Below are 20,604 nucleotides of genomic sequence, written 5' to 3' on the forward strand. Positions count from 1 at the left end.
TTTGCTCAATTCAAAACTACACAACAAAGACAAGATGGGCTCCTGATTTGAGTTATGAAGTTTGGATTGTTGATAAAAGTTTATTGTAAACCTAAATGTGTCTGCATCATAAACATGCAGAAGTAAATGTAAAAAAATTATTTGTTCCTAGTGTATAATCCTAGAAATTTGCAGAAGAACCAATCAAAAGCGAGACTGTCCAATCCAACTCTCCCCTAGCATTTACTAGTAATATAATAGTGGCTGTAACCCATTTTCAAATTTAGGAATTTTCTGCATAATGATATATTTCTTAATTGTAGCCTCCTTCCCCACAAAATAATCTTAGGTCTCTCCTGTGCATTGGAATATGGAAAAAATATCTCACGGCTGATGTGTCAAAAGATTCTCCCTTTGTGGTTTTGTCTTCGTTTATGTTTCTTAAGTTTATAAAATATGGTGACTGAACATTGGAATTTACATCACACGATGAAGAAAGAAAATATGCAATTAAATAAGTAGAAGCTAGACACAAATCCGTGTATGTATACATGGGTGGTGGCCATGCAAGTCTGCTACTGACTTCACAATAATCATGTTTTTGAACAGTTCATCGGGTGTGGGCGATTCATTCTTTGCTTTCTTCTCTCTCCTCTTGTTCTGAAATCACAGATTCTGGCTAAGATATAGTTCCAATGGTGCCAATCATCCTGCAGCATCTCTTCCAAGTCAATATGCTTTACGTGTGATCCTGGATAGTGAGTGTTGACAGTCTAATTGACCATCGAGGACAATCAAGTCTGATCCTAGTCTCACCTGATGCACTTTTCCGATGGAGGCCGATGAATAGCAACCAGAAGCAGAATCCTGCCTGATTTAATTGCTCCCTACCCTAGGGTGCGGAAGCCAATTGTAGATCACAACAGACATACTGACTGATATCAGTCAACTCACCAGACAGAAATCAAATCTCAGATCCTCTGATTTGGACGGCTCAATTATATTCTGTTTTTACTAAATGAGCCATCCAAGGAGCCCTTTAAACACATGGTCACCGTTAAAACTGCAGCAAACTCTCATGATCGCCAAGAGTTCTGTTACCCCTCAATTGGTCCCTTTGGATAGTTCAATATTTCTGGACAATCCACTTTTAAATGTTAATGTTGATCTGCTCATATAACCAAAGCCACTGCATGATTTGAGATATGTTCAGAAAAAATGATACAACTATTGTTATATCGATGTTCTGCAATAGATTCTTTGGATCATATTAGATGGTCTTCATTTCCAGTGTCAAGTGTTTTGAGAATCAAGGCCTAGAAATTTGGTTGGTTTGCACCACCTGTTAGCGCCATGAAATGGTGACTGTGCTCTTCTGCCAGCTGGTGGCAGGTAGCACGGTGGCCGCCATTTTCAGCAAGTCGTCAGCGCTGCCATTAACTGCTATCGGCGAGAGTATTTTAATGAGGTGGAGCATGACATCAATCAGCATGCAACGGCGAGACGATGCCAGCTCATCCATTTTGGAGTTCTCTGCTCACATTGCCACCCGTGCTAAATCACGCCAGTATTTGCTATCACTAAAAGATCTTTCAGCTGCATTAACAGCCATGAGGAGTCTGGCAGGATTTATAAGGATGGACGCCGGAACTTCAAATGCCTCCTTTGCCAAGGTTCTTCTTTTAAACTTTCATTTGTTGCCCATCAGTGGTGGTGGGGGGGGGGGGGGGGGGGGTTGCATTTTCTGGCAGCTTTCTGGGAGGCCTACTGTGTAGGTCAGTAAATCAATGGGTGAACTCCATTGCAATGATTGAAAACGATCTGTGAGAAACTCTCTTTTATCTGCATTCATGTCATAAACAAACAAAAAAAAATCGATAAACTTCAGGTGGCAGCTAATATTTTTGGAGCATGTATGGCAACTGTTCGGGTCGCTCCTTTCTTCCCCGCTCCCCTACACTGTGAGCGGAAGACAGAGGCGACCTTTGGCCTCCTTCTGAGATTAGTGCTGCAAAGAGCACGTTGCACTAGCAAATCACCACAACGCTGATGATAAATGAGCAGGCAGCACCAAAATGCCGATACTGCCTGCATTCTCTTGGCCAGCAGCCATTATCCTTGGCTGCCAATGTTACCGTCAGGTTTCTAGTGTTCCCCAATTTCTAGGCCCAAGAGCTTACTTCATTGAACCCAAGGTTAAAAGTGTTATCACACTTAAACTACATCAAAATGTGTGGGTTACCTTTCTGTAACTTTGGATTTTAGACATCAGACCTCCAGGATAGCATTGTCTGGCATCACACTATTGCTATTTTCTACAAATGGCTTAAATGGGAAGTGCCTTTCTACCCTTTGCAGTCAACACATTTGGTAGTTTTTATGAACTGAGTTAACTTAACAAAAGCACCTTGTAGATTCCCTGAGAACGCAATTAGTAAAAGCACTGCCCAATGTGAAACTGAACCCGGAAGATCCCAAATTTGATTCCTAATTTGAGCTGAGGTAGCTGACCTCAGCCAAGGTTTCAGTACATGTAAAATCATTAAATAAGAGCTTGAATATGTTACATCTACACCTGTAATTCACTGCTGACTGTTGATTACATATAAGAGACACATAAAAAGATCAGACATATGTTTTATATTACATAAGGGAAGTTGATCTGGTAACTCATAAGTGACGTACTTCATTGAGTTAAATCATATTACTGTACTCATCTGCCCTGGCATTTTTTTAAATTGCTCTTGGGATGTGAGAAATGCTGCTAAGGAAAAATGTATTGCCCGTTCCTGGTTGCCCTGAGGGCATTAAGAGTCAACCACATAGTTTGGGCTAGAGTCACGTGTAGGCCAGACTGGGTAGGGGTGTTGGGTTCCTTTCCCTGAAGGATATTAGTGAACCAATTAGGATTTTAAGATAATCCAGCAGCTTTCGTGGTCATTTTTTTCAAGATGACGAATTTTAGTTCTAAAGAATGAAGAATTTCCTACTTCGGGGATCAAGCACCTCCAGGTGAGGTATAGAATAGCTGGATATAGAGTACAAAAACTCCCCAAATCGACCCTAAAAGTTACAACATGGAAATGCCATAATTGCATATAGTATATCTATAATAAATCCAAATGCTTGACAACAGTTTATAAAAATGCTGACCATGTAAAGTGACATTACTAAATACTCAACTGTTGAATAACAAAAGTACATTCTACAGGAGAGATGGGGTTAACTTAGCACAGGGTAGGTGGGAATGTGCAGTAATCGGATCAGCCATGATCTTATTGAATGGCGGAGCAGGCTCGAAGGGCCGAGTGGCCTATTCCTGCTCCTAATTCGTATGTTCATATGTTCGTAAAGTGACTGTTATAAAAACAGGATGGAAATGTATAGAGGTCAGTCAGTCTGAAAGAGAAAAGATGAAGTTAATGTTTTGGGTGGAACTTTGTATAAGAATCTCTACAATGACTATTATATCTAATATCTTCCAGAAACTTCAATGATAAAATGCTAAACTTGGTCTTTAGTAATGAATGATTTTAATTAGTTTCCCCCTCCTCTCCTTAACACGCAGACTTTTGCTGGGGTATAGTTCCACAGACACAGCTCTGGTATTTCACCCAAGTGGCCACTGTTCATGTGTGAGCCTAGAGTACTTGGTAGGCTAATCAATCACTGAGGACATTCTAGCTAAGCCTGTTTCTGTCTTCAGCATTTAAATCCAAACACTTTCCAGCAAAAGTCACGGGATAGCTGTCAAAAGTAGGACCCCTGGCTCATTTTCACCCCTCTGTAGCCCTTGAGTACTGAGGCCAACTGTTGCCGCAGCTGAGCAGTGTCAGCCAGTGGCTCAGTTGGTAGCACCCTTGCCTCTGAGTCACAAGGTTGTGGGTTCAAGTCCCACTCCAGAGCACAAAAATCTAGGCTGACACTAATCAGTGCAGTACTGAGGGAGTTCTGCACTGTCGGAGGTGCTGTCCTTTGGATGAGACATCAAACCAAGGCTCTGTCTGCTCTCTCAGGTGGACGTAAAAGATCCCATGGCACTATTTCAAAGAAGAGCAGGGGAGTTATCCCTGGTGTCCTGGCCAATATTTATCTAAAACAAATTATCTGGTCATTATTACATTGCTGTTTGTGGGAGCTTGCTGTGCACAAATTGGCTGCTGCATTTCCTACATTACAACAGTGACTACACTTCAAAAAGTGCTTTGGGACATCCAGTGATTGTGAAAGGCGCTATATAAATGCAAGCCTTTCTTTCTCAGCTAACTCAGCACACACTAGGGATCAAACCTGGAACTCAGTGGTTACTAGGCCCTTTTAAATGAGTCTGCTGCCTCCTCTGCCAAACCTCTGCCATGAATTTGATTCTAATTCTTAGTCCACTCAAAACTCCTTGACAAAAATCTGAACAGATCAATGCCAGGGTTATAGGAATTCCAGGTGCTGGCTGCGGCACAGATTCCTGTATTTAAACCAAACATGGTACAAACTCAATAATAAAAAAGAAACACTTTAGTTGGGCCTGAGGTATCTTTCATCTCATGAAATGTGTAAGTACAAGGTGAGCCAGGGAGGGTAGTAAACTGTTAAACTAACATTTTATTTTCACTCAAGGCTGAAGTCAGGGGAGTACAGGACTCGGTATCCAGTGCTTACATGTCATCATGCATCATTCTCAGGTACTACAGGCTGTGAAAAAGATCATGGATATGAGACAATGCCCACGATCATCATGATGCATGGAATGGCGTTAAGGTAGAATATTCAGTAGCGTTTTGTCAAGGCCCACAATCTTGCACAGTGACTTATTTGAGGGCCACTTTCACAAAAAGTATCATAAAGCAACTGCATATGTTTATCTTTTAAATAATTTTTCCTGTTTTTGTTAAACATTCTTTCTCCCTTCCATGATTTCCAGCCTCAGCAACATCCCAGAAAATTGAAACCTAGAGACACAGCTGGATCAGCAGGTCTACCAAGGATTGCAGGTGAGGAGAACTGGGTCACAAGTGACCTCAGGGTCACATTCTGATCACCGCTGCTTTAAGGGAATTAAAAAATAAAATGGAGACCACAATGTACAATTATTCTGACAAATTATCGATGTATTTCTTTAATAAGAAGGATTATCAATATGTGGCTTTATAATTACACTTATTGGACAGAAAGAGTAAAGTTTTACCCTAAATATTTCATAAAATATCTGAGAAAATTATAAAAATAAAACCAATGTGAAAAAAATGTCCAAAAAAATTACACTCACTCTTAGTATGGCAATGAAACATATTGTAAATTTAGAAGAGTTATTGGGAGACCCTCTTTGCTCAGACAGAATCTAAATAATAGAGGCAAAAAACAACTGAGTTGTTCAAAATGGGAGAATTAGTAGATCAGAGGGAGGAGATCTGATGGGCTGAATGGCCTTTTCAATCCATGACTGTTCTTATGTTATTCCTTTACTGCATTTTTGTGTGGTATCAGCAGATCCCACACATTTGTACTTTTTGAAATTGTTAAGAAGTGAGTTCATACTCCATAATGGTTGATTTGATAGATACATTGCTCAGTGCAGCAGAGCCTTCAGCACCACACCCTTACACTTTACAACTCTCTTACTAAACTCCTCTGCCTTGTCACCTTCCTTTCCCAACCTTAAAAAACCTCATCCAACCCTCCCTTTTCAACCACACTGTCAGTCACCTGCCGTAAGTTCTCTCCCACTTTCTCTATGGTGTCCTCCTGTCTCCAGTGGAGGACACTGGGAATATTTGTTATGTGAAGAACACAAGATAAGTGCTAGTTGTTGCTTCTGCTGCTGCAGCAGTGCGCAACTGAGTCAGGTTCAATCCATAATCTGCATAGAGTTATCTCATCTGGGGCAAAAGTGGAGATGTGACAATTGGTCTCGCTCTTCCTGGCCAGGAGAGAGAAAAATCATCCGGGATTACCAATCCTGATTTCTTTCCAGTGAACCCTGATGAAAAGTGTTTGTGTGGACTATGGATGAAGACATGACTGGGTTCAGTTATGATGCCTCCCACAATTAAATAATCTGCCAATACTGACTGTTTAGGCTCAAATGTGAAGAATGACAACTTGGGTATGGCACCTAAAATGGCAATCGTAGTCCTATTTCGGTCTAATATGGCAGACAACTGGTTTAGCCATTCACCGCCAGATCTGACTGGACAACATAAAGCATGATCGGGTCCTGCTCTCGTCTGCCAAAATTGCTCACTATTCCAGAATCATTCTGGAATGCAAAGATAAATCCCAGCTTCTATTCTCCACTGCTAACCGTCTTCTTAAACCCCTCTCCCCTGTCTCCTCCACCCTCACCTCTGACAACAGGTGTGAGGAGTTCATGGACTTCTTTGAGGCCATCCGTTCAGCTGTCTCTGCCACTTCCCTTCCTTCCCCTAGCCCACCAGACCAAACTTCCTCCAAGGTTCCTCCCCGCCCTAGCCCTGAACTTGCATCTTTCTCCAGTTTTTCTCCGATCTCCCCACATGACCTCTCCACGCTCATTTTGTCCATGAGACCCACTTCCTGCTCCCTCAACCCTATTCCCACCAAACTGCTGACCACCCAACTTCCTTTTCTGGCTCCCATGTTAGCTGACATTGTTAACGGTTCTCTTTCCTCAGGTACTGTTCCCCTCTCCCTCAAATCTGCCATCATCACCCCTCTCCTCAAAAAAACAACCCTTGACCCGGCTGACCTTGCACACTACTGCCCCATCTCCAACCTCCTTTTCCTCTCCAAAGTCCTTGAACGTGTTGTCGCCTCCCAAATCCGTGCCCATCTTTCCCTCAACTCCACGTTTGAATCCCCCCAAGCAGGTTTCCACCCCTGCCACAGTACCGAAACGACTCTCATCAAAGTCACAAATGACATCCTTTGTGACTGTGACAAAGGTAACCTATACCCCCTCATCCTTCTTGGCATGTCTGCAGCTTTTGACACGGTTGACCACTCCATCTTTCTCCATCTCTCCACCGTCGTCCAGCTGGATGGGACTGCACTCGCCTGGTTCCATTCTTATCTATCTAATCATAGCCAGAGAATCACCTGCAACGGCTTCTTTTCCCACTCCCGCATCATTACCTCTGGTGTCCCCCAAGGATCTATCCTTGGCCTCTCCTAGTTCTCATCTATATGCTGCCCCTTGGCGACATCATCCAAAAACACAGCGTCAGTTTCCACATGCACGCTGGTGACACCCAGCTCTACCTCACCACCACTTCGCTCAACCACTCCACGGTCTCTAAATCATCAGACTGCTTGTCCGACCTCCAGTTCTGGATAAGCAGAAATTTTCTCCAATTAAATATTGGGAAGACCGAAGCCATTGTTTTCGGTCCCTGCCATAAACTCCGTTCCCTAGCCACTGACTCCATCCATCTCCCTAAAATCTGTCTGAGGCTGAACCATACTGTTCGCAACCTTGGTGCCATATTTGACGCTGAAATGAGCTTCCGACCACATATCTGCACCATAACTAAGACCGCCTATTTCCACCTCCATAACATCGCCCATCTCCGCCCTTGCCTCAGCTCATCTGCTGCTGAAACCCTCATCCATTCCTTTATTACCTCTAGACTTGACTATTCCAATGCACTCCTGGCTGGCCTCCCATGCTCTATCCAATGTAAATTGAGGTCATCCAAAACTCAGCTGTCCGTGTCCTAACTCGTACCAAGTTCCGTTCACCCATCACCCCTGTGCTCGCTGACCTACATTGGCTCCCGGTTAAGCAACGCATCGATTTCAAAATTCTCATCCTTGTTTTCAAATCCCTCCATGGCCTCACCCCTCCCTATCTCTAATCTTCTCCAGCACCACAACCCCCCGTGATAGCTGCGCTCCTCTAATTCTGCCCTCTTGAGCATCCCTGATTTTAATTGCTCAACCATTGGTGGCCATGCCTTTTGTTGCCTAGGCCTTAAGCTCTGGAACGCCTTACCTAAACCTCTCCGCCTCTCTACCTCTCTTTCCTCCTTTAAGACGCACCTTAAAACCTACCTCTTTGACCAAACTTTTGGTCAACTGCCCTAATTTCTCCTTATGTGGCTCAGTGTCAATTTTTTTTGACTTATAATACTCCTGTGAAGCGCCTTGGGATGTTTTACTACGTTAAAGGCACTATATAAATACAAGTTGTTGTTGTTGTTGATTTCCATCTCTACCCCATCCAAAATTGAGTGGCTGCATCGCTGGTGTTAACGGGGTGGTAACGTTACTGACCCCATTTTTAGGCCACCACCACCCTGTTAACACCAGGCGAAGGGAGTGAAAATCGACCCCCAATGAATTCCTCATAATAGCTATGGTAGAAATGAATTTCAGAGAATTGCTACTGGACCGAGATCCCAACCCTCTACAAAGTGACCAGTGACTTCCCCGACCGGCCTAAGTATTCTGCCCATTCAGAAAATCCATTTTACTCTCGTCTCGGCAGCACTGGAGATACAGATTGTAGAGGTTTGGAGTGTTGTTCATTTGTCATCATTTCAGGTTTTGTTTTACGCTGATCCTGAATATCTACAGATTTGGGTCTTATGCTCAAGTCCCAGGGACAAAAGACCGGGGGGGGGGGTGGGGAGGAATTGATATGTTGGCATGTGTACAAATGTTAAGTTCTTGGCTACACTCCCGGTTGCACAGGGGGGAGGACCTGGAGTTTAGGAAGACATTACATGAAAGTGGCAGGATAGAAGATTGAGAAAAGCTATTCAGCACATTAGGTGGCTCCATTGTAGTGCTTCAGTACTTGATTCAACCATTGTGTAAGATGGGTGAGAGTAAAAATATTTTAAAGTTAAATATGGGAAGTAATCTTTCTCTGGGAATTCCAGTTTATGATCTTTAATAAATTAGCTAAGAAATTACTGTGTGTGACATTAGGGTATGAATGCTTACTGTATTTGTATGCTAATATTTCACATGGCAATTCCTGGGCTATGATTACAACAGAACTATTTCACACTTGTGCTGTGCTGCACAAAAAAGTCTCACACACTTGTATGGCATTAAAATATTTTACAGCAGCATGTATAGTATTGCCTGATGTTAGGTTGGAGGATGCACACTAAGGACCTGTGGTTTATGTAAAGTAGGCCACCAAGGGGCACCAGCCATATAATAAGTACCTTAAATATAGTTCTGTTATGACAACCGTGACATGAGTGATTTGTTTAGCCTAAATTACTGAATCCGATTTGTACCCTATGACATGATACAGTTGATCTTTAATGCTCTTTCTTAGAGAGTTTAAATTACTTTTTGTGTCTTTTTTCATCAATTTTATTTGGTGTTAACTGTGGATTTAGTGAGAATCTGTTGAGTGACATGCATGTTGACATCAAAATCAGCAAAAAAGTTCAAAGAAGATTTCCATTTATATAACAGTGCAATATGTCTCTCAAAAATGTCTCAATGTGCTTCACATACAGTGAATAGTTATGAAGTGCAACAACTGTTATTATATGAGCAAAGGTGGTGGCCATTTTGAGGACAACAAACAGTAATGATATTTTAACTGCCATACACATATTAAAATAAAATAACAAACCTGATTTAGAAAAATTAAACTGGTCCTGTACTGAGGTCTGGGTAATGGTGTTAGACACAGGCCTTTCACTTCTGGAACTGGGTTGAAATCCAGAGCAGACTGCTGGATTTCATTATTTCTATGTCGGGTGGCTGTAAGGGTTTTACCTGAAATGACTTTTGGCTACCTTGATCTAGTTTCCAGTGAGCATAAGCCTTCAAATCGAAGCTGGCACTAAATTGGCAAACTCACACAGACAGGACACATGATGGCTGGTGTTGGAAATGGAAAAATGTCACACTGGTGCAGTATGCAGTGTTCTTCTGAGGTTGGGACTGAGGCCCACTTCTGGGGCAAAGTAGAAAGAGCTTATCTGTTCATCTAATCAGTTTGTAGCTGAGCCCAAGATGCAAGGGTTCCATTCACCTGAATGAGCATAAGATTTTCCAGTGTTTGCCACTCTGAAAAATACCAGTCAACCACTACTTACTGTTTGCTGTCCTTCAGCCAACTTCCTCTCTGTGATGATTACTTATGTTTCTTTTTTAAAACTTTTTTTCTTAGTTTTCTCCAACTTTCTCCCCTTTTCTCCTGAAGCAGCTGATTCTTGCTGGGGTATAATTCCACATGAGGCAAACGGCATATAAAGAGTTGAGGAGTGCGTCAGACAATTTCAGAATCTGGAGCGGGGAGAAAAGAGGGAGACATAACACATGCCAAAATAAATCTGGAGGGAGCCCCAGATTTCCTCATTAGTGTTTGTGCCTGTGACCCCCCACCACCCCGCCCCGGAACCTCACCTGAGAGCCTGCTCTTCAAGTGTGAGACTAGACAGCAAGCGTCAGCAGACTATTCAATCACTGTGAGTATCACAACCCGTTCCTGTTCTCACCTGATGTTCACCTGTATACTTTCCAGCAGGACAGTGATTGAGAGCAGGAACCCTGGATAATTTTAACAAAAATGCTTCATTTATTTTCTCTTCTACTCCCATCTGTGACTCTCGTAGTTTCATAGCAGAGACTCTTTATATTTTTGTTCCCTTTTCCTCCATCCCATCTCAAAGGTGCTGACATGGTTCTGCGGACACCAGCAGCCCTCAATACGTCACTCAAGTGGCCATTCTTTATGGTTGAACTTAGACAATAAGCATCAGATGTTTATTGGACTGTGGAGCGCAGCAAAGCCAAGGCCAACCTTTTTCTCCCCGAAGTCCATGCAGACACTTATCATCAGGAGTTACTGGAAAGCAATCTAGAGTGGGCACCCTGGATAAATTTTCTCCTCCTTAGCCCAGGAATGCTGTAATGTCCTAACTGACTCAGCACAAACCAGGGATCTTCTGGTCTTTAAGGATTTGTACCATGTGAGTAGATGTTGGGTCAGAATAGGATCAGACTTGGCTGTGATGCTCTCCTGAGTAAAATACCCTGCTGAGACTCATTGTCCAGCAAAGGCTATGGACCCCGACAACATCCCGGCTGTCGTGCTGAAGACTTGTGCTCCAGAACTAGCTGCGCCTCTAGCCAAGCTGTTCCAGTACAGCTACAACACTGGCATCTATCCGACAATGTGGAAAACTGCCCAGGTATGTCCTGTTCACAAAAAGCAGGACAAATTCAATCCAGCCAGTTACTGCCCCATCAGTCTACTCTCAATCATCAGCAAAGTGATGGGAGGTGCCATCGACAGTGCTATCAAGCGACACTTGCTCACCAATAACCTGTTCACTGATACCCAGTTTGGGTTTCGCTAAGACCACTCAATTTCCGAGCTCATTACAGCCTTGGTCCAAACATGGACAAAGGAGCTGAATTCCAAAGGTGAGGTGAGAGTGACTGCCCTTGACATCAAGGCAGCATTTGACTGAGTGTGACATGAAGGAGCCCTAGTAAAACTGAAGTCAATGGGAATCAGGGGGAAAACTCTCCACTGGCTGGAGTCATACCTAGCACAAAGGAAGATGGTTGTGGTGTTTGGAGGTCAATCATCACAGTACCAGGACATCGCTGCAGGAGTTCCTCAGGGCAGTATCCTAGGCTCAACCATCTTCAGCTGCTTCATCAATGACCTTCCCACCATCATAAGGTCAGAAGTGGGGATGTTCGCTGATGACTGCATAGTGTTCAGTGCCATTTGCAACTCCTCAGATAATGAAGCAGTCTATGCCAGCGTGCAGCAAGACCTGGATGACATTCAGGCTTGGGCTGATAAGTGGCAAGTAATATTCGCGCCACAGCAGTGCCAGGCAATGACTCTCTCCAACAAGCGAGAGTCTAACCACTTTCCCTTGACTTTCAGCAGCATTACCATCACCAAATCCCACACCATCAACATCCTGGGCGTCACTATTGCCCAGAAACTTAACTGGACCAGCCACATAAATACTATGGCAACAAGAACGGGTCAGAGGCTGGCTATTCTGTGGCGAGTGTCTCACCTCCTCAGTCCCCAATGCCTTTCCACAATCTGCACAAGTAAGGAGTGTGATGGAATACTCTCCACTTGCCTGGATAAGTGCAGCTCCAATAACACTCAAGAAGCTCGACACCATCCAGGACAAAGCAGCCCGCTTGATTGGCACCCCATCCTCCACCTTAAACATTCACTCCCTCCACCACCGGCGTACCATGGCTGCAGTATGTACCATCTACAAGATGCACTGCAGCAACTCGCCAAGGCTTCTTCGGCAGCACCTCCCAAACCCGCGACCTCTACCACCTAGAAGGACAAGAGCGGCAGGTGCATGGGAACACCATCACCTGCAGGTTCCCCTCCAAGTTACTCACCATCCTGACTTGGAAGTATATCGCTGTTCCTTCATCGTTGCTGGGTCAAAATTCTGGAACTCCCTCCCTAACAGCACTATGGGAGTACCTTCACCACACGGACTGCAGCAGTTCAAGAAGGTGGCTCACCACCACCTTCTCAAGGGCAATTAGGTGTGGGCAATAAATGCTGGTCTTGCCAGCAGCGCCGACATCCCATGAACGAATTTAAAAAAAACATGCCTTCCCATGCCAGTTTAGAACATAGCATACAACACATTATAAAAAAAAGTTATAGGCTCCTTTATACTTAGTTACATTCATTTTTAAAAAGCCTTTCCTGAGATCAGTCAGTCTTGATTTCCAGTTGTCACTCAATTCAGGATCCAGCTCCAAGGGTGCTGATATACTGCCTCTGATCATTACCTATCTGCAGTGGCAAAACACTGTGTTGGATGATTGCAAGGCCCCTCTTCCTATGTGGTGAAATGCTGGGATGGTAGTTTCACAACCATTGCTGTACTTACAGCCCACTGCATGGAACTGGTGTAATCATGCATTTTGATTCTGTGGAGCAGCCCAAGATTAAATTAATGAAAGATAAAATAGATATATTAATATTAAATTCTGGAGTGAAATTCTCTTTCATCTTTTCTAGTCGATGCTTCTTCTTTGGTATGGCAGCTTGAAATGCAACATTAAAGGTCGACATCCATGTTCGTCATCCACTCTATGGCTTTTGGTGACATGGAGTGAATAGAAGCTATTCTACCAAGGAACAATCTTAGTGAGCAATGGTTCACAAGACGTTCCATCGTTTGGATCGCCTCTCCACAGGCGCACATCGGGCTATCCTTCAACTTCCATTTAAGTAACAGGTGGTTGCAGCGCCCATATGATGTTCTGATGCGGTTCGCAATAATCCATATTTTATGTGGCACGGTGAAGCCAGTTAGTAAGAACATAGGAATTAGGAGCAGGAGTAGGAGTAGGCCATATGGCCCTTTGAGCTTGCTCCACCATTCAATAAGATCATGGCTGATCTTCAACCTCAACTCCACTTTCCCACCCGATTCCCATATCCCTTGATTTCCCTAGAGTCCAAAAATCTATCTATCTCAGCCTTGATCCACAGGGTTCATATTCAGGTCCTGATTCTTGACCCTGCTAGTCGATGCTGATAAGAGGTAAGAAGCAGCTCAGACCTAATGAGGAATAAAACCGTGTTGTTCTAGTACTATTTTAGCACTGATGCAAAACAATTTTGGATGCGCATTGAAAAATGACCAACTTGCAAGTCATACAAGTCGTACACTGAATATGAATTATAACAAAAAAATTGTAATCATTGCAAATATATTATAAAGAGTGGTTTTAACAAGTAGATGTGTTAATGCACTACAGATTATTTACTATAAGCTGACAGTACTCAAATAATACTTGGGGACATTTGCAGCCTGCCTATGCTTCATCTGTGGATTTTGGCAGACTTGCTGTTCCATGTGCTTCTGGGTCTCCATTTATGACCTGTCCAGCAGTGCATGTCGGCTGAGCTGGGATTCACTACTGTTCCCTCTCCTTTTCTTGTTCTCTAGGTGTGCCTTCAGCCGTCTAGGCCCTAAGTTCTAGGACAGAGATGAGGAGGAATTTCTTCACCCAGAGAGTGGTGAACCTGTGGAATTCTCTACCACAGAAGGCAGTGGAGGCCAATTCATTAAATATATTCAAGAAGGAGTTAGATATATTTCTTAAGGCTAAAGGGATCAAGGCATATGGGGAGAAGGCAGGGACAGGGTACTGAATTTGGATGATCAGCCATGATCTCATTGAATGGCGGAGCAGACTCGAGGGGCCAAATGGCCTACTCCTGCTCCTATCTTCTATGTTTCATCAATTCTCTCCCTAATCTCCTCCACCTCTCTCTCCTGCTTTAAGACCTTCCTTAAAACCCACTTCTTTGACCAAGCTTTTAGTCACCCCACCTAATATCTCCTTCTTTGGCTCGGTGTCGATTTTTGACTGATTTCACCTCTGTGAAACATCTTGGTACATTTTTTATGTTGAAAACTCTATATAAATGAAAGTTGTTGTGATTAGATACTATATAAATGCATGTCTTTCTTTCTTGGCATACCTCTGGATCCGGTCTTTGAATACAACATTGTATGCAGCAGGAAAGATGGTGGAGTATAATGACTTCACTTTATTGGAAGATAATTGAGGGCCATGCACAAGACATGAACTTCACTCCTACATCTTCCCACCCCAGCATTTTACTGTATGGGTGTAAAAATCTTGAATAAGGCATTAAAAAACACCAATCTGCTCTCTGAGGGGGACACAAAAGATCCCATGGCACTATTTTGAAGAAGAGCAGGGGAGTTCTCCTGGCCAATGTTTATCCCTCAATGAACATAACAAAAAAACAGATTATCTGGTCATTTATTTCATTGGTGTTTCATTAGCCAGCACGGTGGCATAGTGGTTAGCACTGTTGCCTCACAGCGCCAGGGACCCGGGTTCAAATCCGGCCTCGGGTGACTGTCTGTGTGGAGTTTGCACATTCTCCCCGTGTTTGCGTGGGTTTCCTCCGGGTGCTCCGGTTTCCTCCCACAGTCCAATAGATGTGCGGGTTAGGTTGATTGGCTATGATAAATTGACCCTTAGTGTTAGGGGGATTAAATACGTGGGGTTATGGGGATAGGGTGGGATATGTGTTGGTGTAGGGGTTACGGGGATCGGGTGGATATGTGTCGGTGCAGGCTCGATGGGCTGAAATGGCCTCTATCTGCACTGTGGGGTTTCTGTGATTATGAGAGCTTGCTGTGTGTGTGCAAATTGGCTGCTGCATTTCCAACATTACAACAGTTATTACACTTCAAAAGTATGTCATTGGGTGTAGAACGCTTTGAGACGTCCTGAGAGCATGAAAGGCACTATAGAAATGCAAGTTCTTTCTTTCTGGTATAAGCTTAAATTTATTACACAAATTAAAGGCAAGTGTAGATTGATTTGTAGAATGGTTTTACCTTGTTTATTTGCTGTTAAAGGCCGTCCTCCTGTCAACACATAATTTGACAATGTAAAGAAGCCGAATTCGGTGCCTCTGACAACGCCCAGGAGCTGAATCATTGTGGGTCCGATAACTGCTGTTGGAAGCAGTTCCGCTTTCCCAGAACCCCAACATATAACATCAAAAACAGCTGCAGATATTACAGTGAGACAGGACTATCTTTAATCACACAAAGTCTGATCACAGGTGAGGTAGCTCCGAGTGACGGGAAAACTGAAGAAAAGGCTGTCATTTGAAAGAAAGAACAGGGTGGTGACATGATGGCTCAGCACATGAGTGCACTACAGAGTGTGGAACACGTGCGCGTGTCTGTAATTTCCCGCACGATGTGTTACCATTCCTAACTTTAGGAAGTGCCGAGCAGGTGATCAGATGCTTCCCCAAGGAAGGGGCACAATTTATTGTGAGGGGTCAATTTGGGCCACGGTTTCGCACCTTCAAGCGTCCAACTAAACAGTGGCATTATCGGAGATCTCCAGCTCATCCCCTCAGCCTGGCAAAGCACACGGTATGGGAAGATACAGGAGAATTGGGCCGGAAGAAAATTGACAAAATAGAAAATGTACAGCCAAAAATAGCAGAGGCACATTCAGGGATAGAGTTGGGTGGAGGACATGAGAGGCAATTTGCAGTGGAGACAGGAAGACATAGCCATGGTTAAAAAACAAGAACAAATTAGGGAGCTCGTCCCCCCTCCGCTCCCTATGGTTGCGCCGAAATAAAATAAGAACCCATGTGAAGCACACAGCAGCTTCTGGGGGAAAGGGCAGGTTCGCGTTTCGCGCGGACATCCTTAGTTAGGACCTCGACACGGTACTGGCCGGAGTGTTAAAAATCACACTCACAGAAAAAAATCCAACTTCGTGTTTTACAGGAAAATAAATGATAAGATTCTTCTTGCTTTGTAATTTGGAAAAATAAACTGAAGTGACAGTCGTCCTAATATGAAACAGCAGCGCCCCATTGCCGGCCAATGACTGAAAGCGACACTTTTATTCTCAGTGGCGGCGCTGACCGTATCACCGCTCTTTTTAAACAGCACTCGGAATCCTTCCTCTATTTGGCGGAAGTAAAGCGACACACGGAACCTCCCACACAAGGCAAGAGCGAAAAAAAGAAAAGTTTACAATAATGACAGACTTGAAACATGCGTTGCAGACGGTCTCAAACCACGGAAGCGGAGTGGGCAGTGTGCAGGCGGATGCGGGGGAAGGGGAGGAGGGTCGGCAGGACCGGGCGGAATCCTCTCAGCCCCTGTGAGCCGCATTCCCACTGCCTCTGTGGTGAGCTCACGATCCCCGACTGAGATCTGACACCGATTCCAGATCTACATCTGTGGGATTCGTTCAGGAAGAATTCACCCCGTCCTTTTTTTTAATGCATTTCCTCAATATGTTGTATTTTGTAACCCCTTTTGCACGGACGTCTGTTTGTTAAACAGATTTATTTGTTTAAATATTTCGCAGTCGGACGATCATCCAATCCTGCCAACCTAGACACAGGCGATATTGACACCTGACCATCTCAATCTGATCTGCTCAAAGCCGCGGGTTCGTCTCCGGCCCCAGGGTCCTAGTGCTGATCGAACACCCAAACGAGAAAGCGGCATTAAAGCAATAAACTGAGCGATCATTCCACAAACTCATCCTGTGATTTTCTAACACCTGATTCACAATATTGGATAATTAAAACCCAGTTTCGAAGCCAATTTAAAGCGTTCTTCCAGTACGTATCTCAACACATAAAATTTACTAGTCATAATCCGTAACTGACGAAAGGTCACAGACCTGAAACGTTAACTCTGTTTCTCTCTCCAAAGATGCTGCCTGACCTGCTGAGTATTTCCAGCATTTGATGTTTACATTTCAGATATCCAACATCCGCAGTATTTAACCTTCTATATTAGCAATAATCCGTGATATGTTGGTTTTAAAACAAAATAAAATTTGAATTTATGTAAGCAGAATTTATTAACTATAAGCGTTGCCCCAATAAATTTTAACTGTTCTATGCATAGCAGCATCCCACACACAGTGAGATGAATTACTACTTTGTTTGTTTTGGTGGTGTCGGTTGAGAGAAGAATATACCCCAAGAAAACGTCCCTGTACTTCTTCAGAATATCATTGGGATTTACCTGAATCAAATACAGTTAAAGTCTTAGTTTAATATCTCATCTAAAGAGCAACACTTCCAACAATGTAATACTTCCTCAGTACTGCACCACTGTTAGCCTAGATTGGTGGTAGTAAAGATAATGGAATCCTTACTCAAAGATGTAATAGGAAAACATCTAGAAACTGAAAATATAGTCAGCACAGATTTCAAAAGGGAAGGTCATGCTTGACCAACCTTACTGAATTCTTTTACAGAAAGGGTAGACAAGGGTAATGTAGTAGATGTAATATATTTGGATTTTCAAAAGGCCTTCAATAAGGCATTGCATAGTAGACTCACGACGAAGGTCATAACATGTGGAGTCAGGGGACAAGTAGCAGAATGGATAGCAAGCTGGCTACAAAACAGAAAACAGAGAATAGGGGTTAAAGGTAGTTACTCAGACTGGCAAAAGATGGGAAATGGTTTTCCACAAAGATTGTTGCTGAGACCACTTTGTTCACCATTTACATAAATGATTTGGAATCGGAAGTACAATTTCAAAATTTGCGGGTGACACCAAATTGGGGGGGTGTAGTTAATACAGAGGAGGACTGTGACAAAATATAGGTAGACATTAATAAACTTGCAGAATGAGTGTGTAATTGGCAAATGAATTTCAATATAGATAAAGTGTGAAGTAGTACATTTTGGTAGGAAGAATAAGGAGACCACATACTCCTAGAAAATAAGTAGGGTAGAGGGAGCAGAGGAATCTACAACACAATAAGCTTATTAGCAAAATTAAAGGCCATGGAATTAAAGGGGCAGTGGCAGCATGGATACAAAATTGGCTATGAGACAGACAGGAGTAGTGGTGAACGGTTGTTTTTAAGACTGGAGGGAAGTATACAGTGGTGTTTCCAAGGGGTCGGTAGTAGGACCACTGCTCTTTCTGATATATTTCTGACCTGGACATGAGTATACAGGGCATAATTTCAAAGTTTGCAGATGATACAAAACTCAGAAATGTAGAAAATAATGAGGAGGATAGTAACAGACTTCAGGAGGAAATAGACAGACTGGTGAAATGGGCAGCCACATGGCAGATGAAAGTTAATGCAGAGAAGTGTGAAGTGATACATTTTGGTAGGAAGAATCAGGAGAGGCAATGGGCCAGAAATTCGGGTCCCCACGGGTGAGTACGCACTGGGTACTCACGCGTAGGCCCAACGAAAGTGCCGGTTTCGTGCATGCACTGCACATGCACGGGAAACTGGAACTTCCATTCCCTTAAAGGAAGGGGTTCACAGGTCGAACGCGTGCGCCGGAGAGGCAGCGCATACGCCTGGAACTTCTGTTTTTTTTCCAGATTTCTCCGGGAGGGTAAGTCTCCAGGAGCTACGCTTTTAAAAAGCAGTCGCAAGGCCTGCTTTTAACAAGGTAAGTGGTGAATTAAGTAAAATTAAAACATTTTTTCCACAGGTTTATTATTTTTAAATACTTTAAGCCTCCAACCCGAATTTCTGGGCCAATATGAACTAAATGGTACAATTTTAAAGGAGGTGCAGGAACAGAGAGATCTGGGGTGTACGTACACAAATCTTTGAAGGTGGCAGGACAAGTTGAGAAGGCTGTTAAAAAAGCATTTGGGACCCTTGGCTTTATTAATAGAGGAATAGAGTACAAAAGCAAGGAAGTTATGCTAAAACTTTATAAAACACTGGTTAGGCATCAGCTAGAATATTGTGTTGTAACATTAGAACAGTGACTACACTCCAAAAGTACTTCATTGGCTGTAAAGCGCTTTGAGACATCCGGTGGTCGTGAAAGGCATTGTATAAATGCAAGTCTTTCTTATTTCTTTCTTTCAATTCTGGGCATTACACTTTAGGAAGAATGTCAAGACCTTGGTGAGGGTGCAAAAGAGATTTACTAGAATGGTACCAGGGATGAGGGACTTCAGTTATGTGGAGGGACTGGAGAAGCTGGGATAAGTCTCCTTAGAGCAGAGAAGGTTAATAGGAGATTTGACAGATGTATTCAAAATCGTGAATGGTTTTGATAGAGTAAATAAAGAGAAACATTTCCAGTGGCAGAAGGGTCGGTAACCAGAGGGCACAGATACACAAATCAATAAAAGTAGTGATGCAGGTTAATAAGGCCATAAACAAATAAACAAAGCACTGGGGTTCATTTCTAGAGGGATAGAATTGAAAACAGAGACGTTGGGCTCGATTTTGCCAGGCCCGAGGAGGCAGGATTGGAGGCGTGTGAGGTGGTAAAATCGCAAAAAAAATGGCGGGTGGGCCCGATCCCGCCTCCATCCCACCTCCAAGCAATTTCCCCAAATGCGTGTTTTCTGACCCCATTTCCATCCCGCCTCCAAGAGGCGGGATAGGCCCTTAAGGCCCTTAACAACCAGTTAAGTGCCTCTATAATCCCATTTTGAGAGGCCTTTCTGATTTTACCACTTTTCCCACATCCTGCACGTCTCCTCTGGAACACGCCAGTGAATCCTGGTGGCCTCACAAGTGGACTGCTTACTAACAGCTGCAGCTCCACCATTAAAAAGGAGTTTTCAGCAATCATCATTTGCAGGTGGCAGAACTTTGTTGTCTCAGGTCTGGGGGAGCTTTTAGCAGGCATATTCATTGTTGTGGAAGTTTGGAGCCTGACACCCACCTCCAGCGTGATGTCCTGGGAAACCCCTCTCGCCACCTTGACTGAGCGCTTCCTCAACTGAGGCACATACCAGAAGCATGGGAACCATTTATTTCCTTTCCTCCTGGACATCAGATTCGGACGAAGACCAGCACAACAGCACCACCAACAGCAGCAGCAACAACAGGAGTGCCAAGCTGCTGCTCACCCACCTGAAGCTGCACAAGCCAGAAGGCGCCAGCGCATGACCACATTGCTGCCCGGGATGCAAGGGATGCACTCATCTTGGCCAGATTTGCTTAGCCTGCACAATCAAACACTTTTGCCTCGCACCTTCTTATCAGACCATCGACAATGGCCAAGAACCTGTGGATTCCTAGCACTCTGACCACCATACTAACCACTGCCAGTCGCCCTAAGCCCTCAATGTGGAAGTCCCATTAGCGAAATGACACACGCAACAACTGCAA

The 20,604-nt window shown here is 43.7% G+C and overlaps 1 long non-coding RNA gene across 1 annotated transcript; it reads right to left on the reverse strand.

The window, feature by feature from the left end:
- Window positions 1-303: 303 nt before the first annotated feature.
- On the reverse strand, window positions 304-16,857 carry LOC147125100 (uncharacterized). Its single transcript, XR_015079559.1, has 3 exons — window positions 15,330-16,857; window positions 10,023-10,212; window positions 304-3,378 (listed from the first exon to the last, which is right to left on the reverse strand). It is a non-coding gene; the product is annotated as an uncharacterized LOC147125100 (long non-coding RNA).
- Window positions 16,858-20,604: the final 3,747 nt, after the last annotated feature.

Source organism: Somniosus microcephalus, chromosome 1 (assembly GCF_052327205.1).
Source record: "Somniosus microcephalus isolate GS21.2 chromosome 1, FLI_Smic_1.0, whole genome shotgun sequence".
In the NCBI taxonomy this organism is placed as follows: Eukaryota; Metazoa; Chordata; class Chondrichthyes; order Squaliformes; family Somniosidae; genus Somniosus; species Somniosus microcephalus.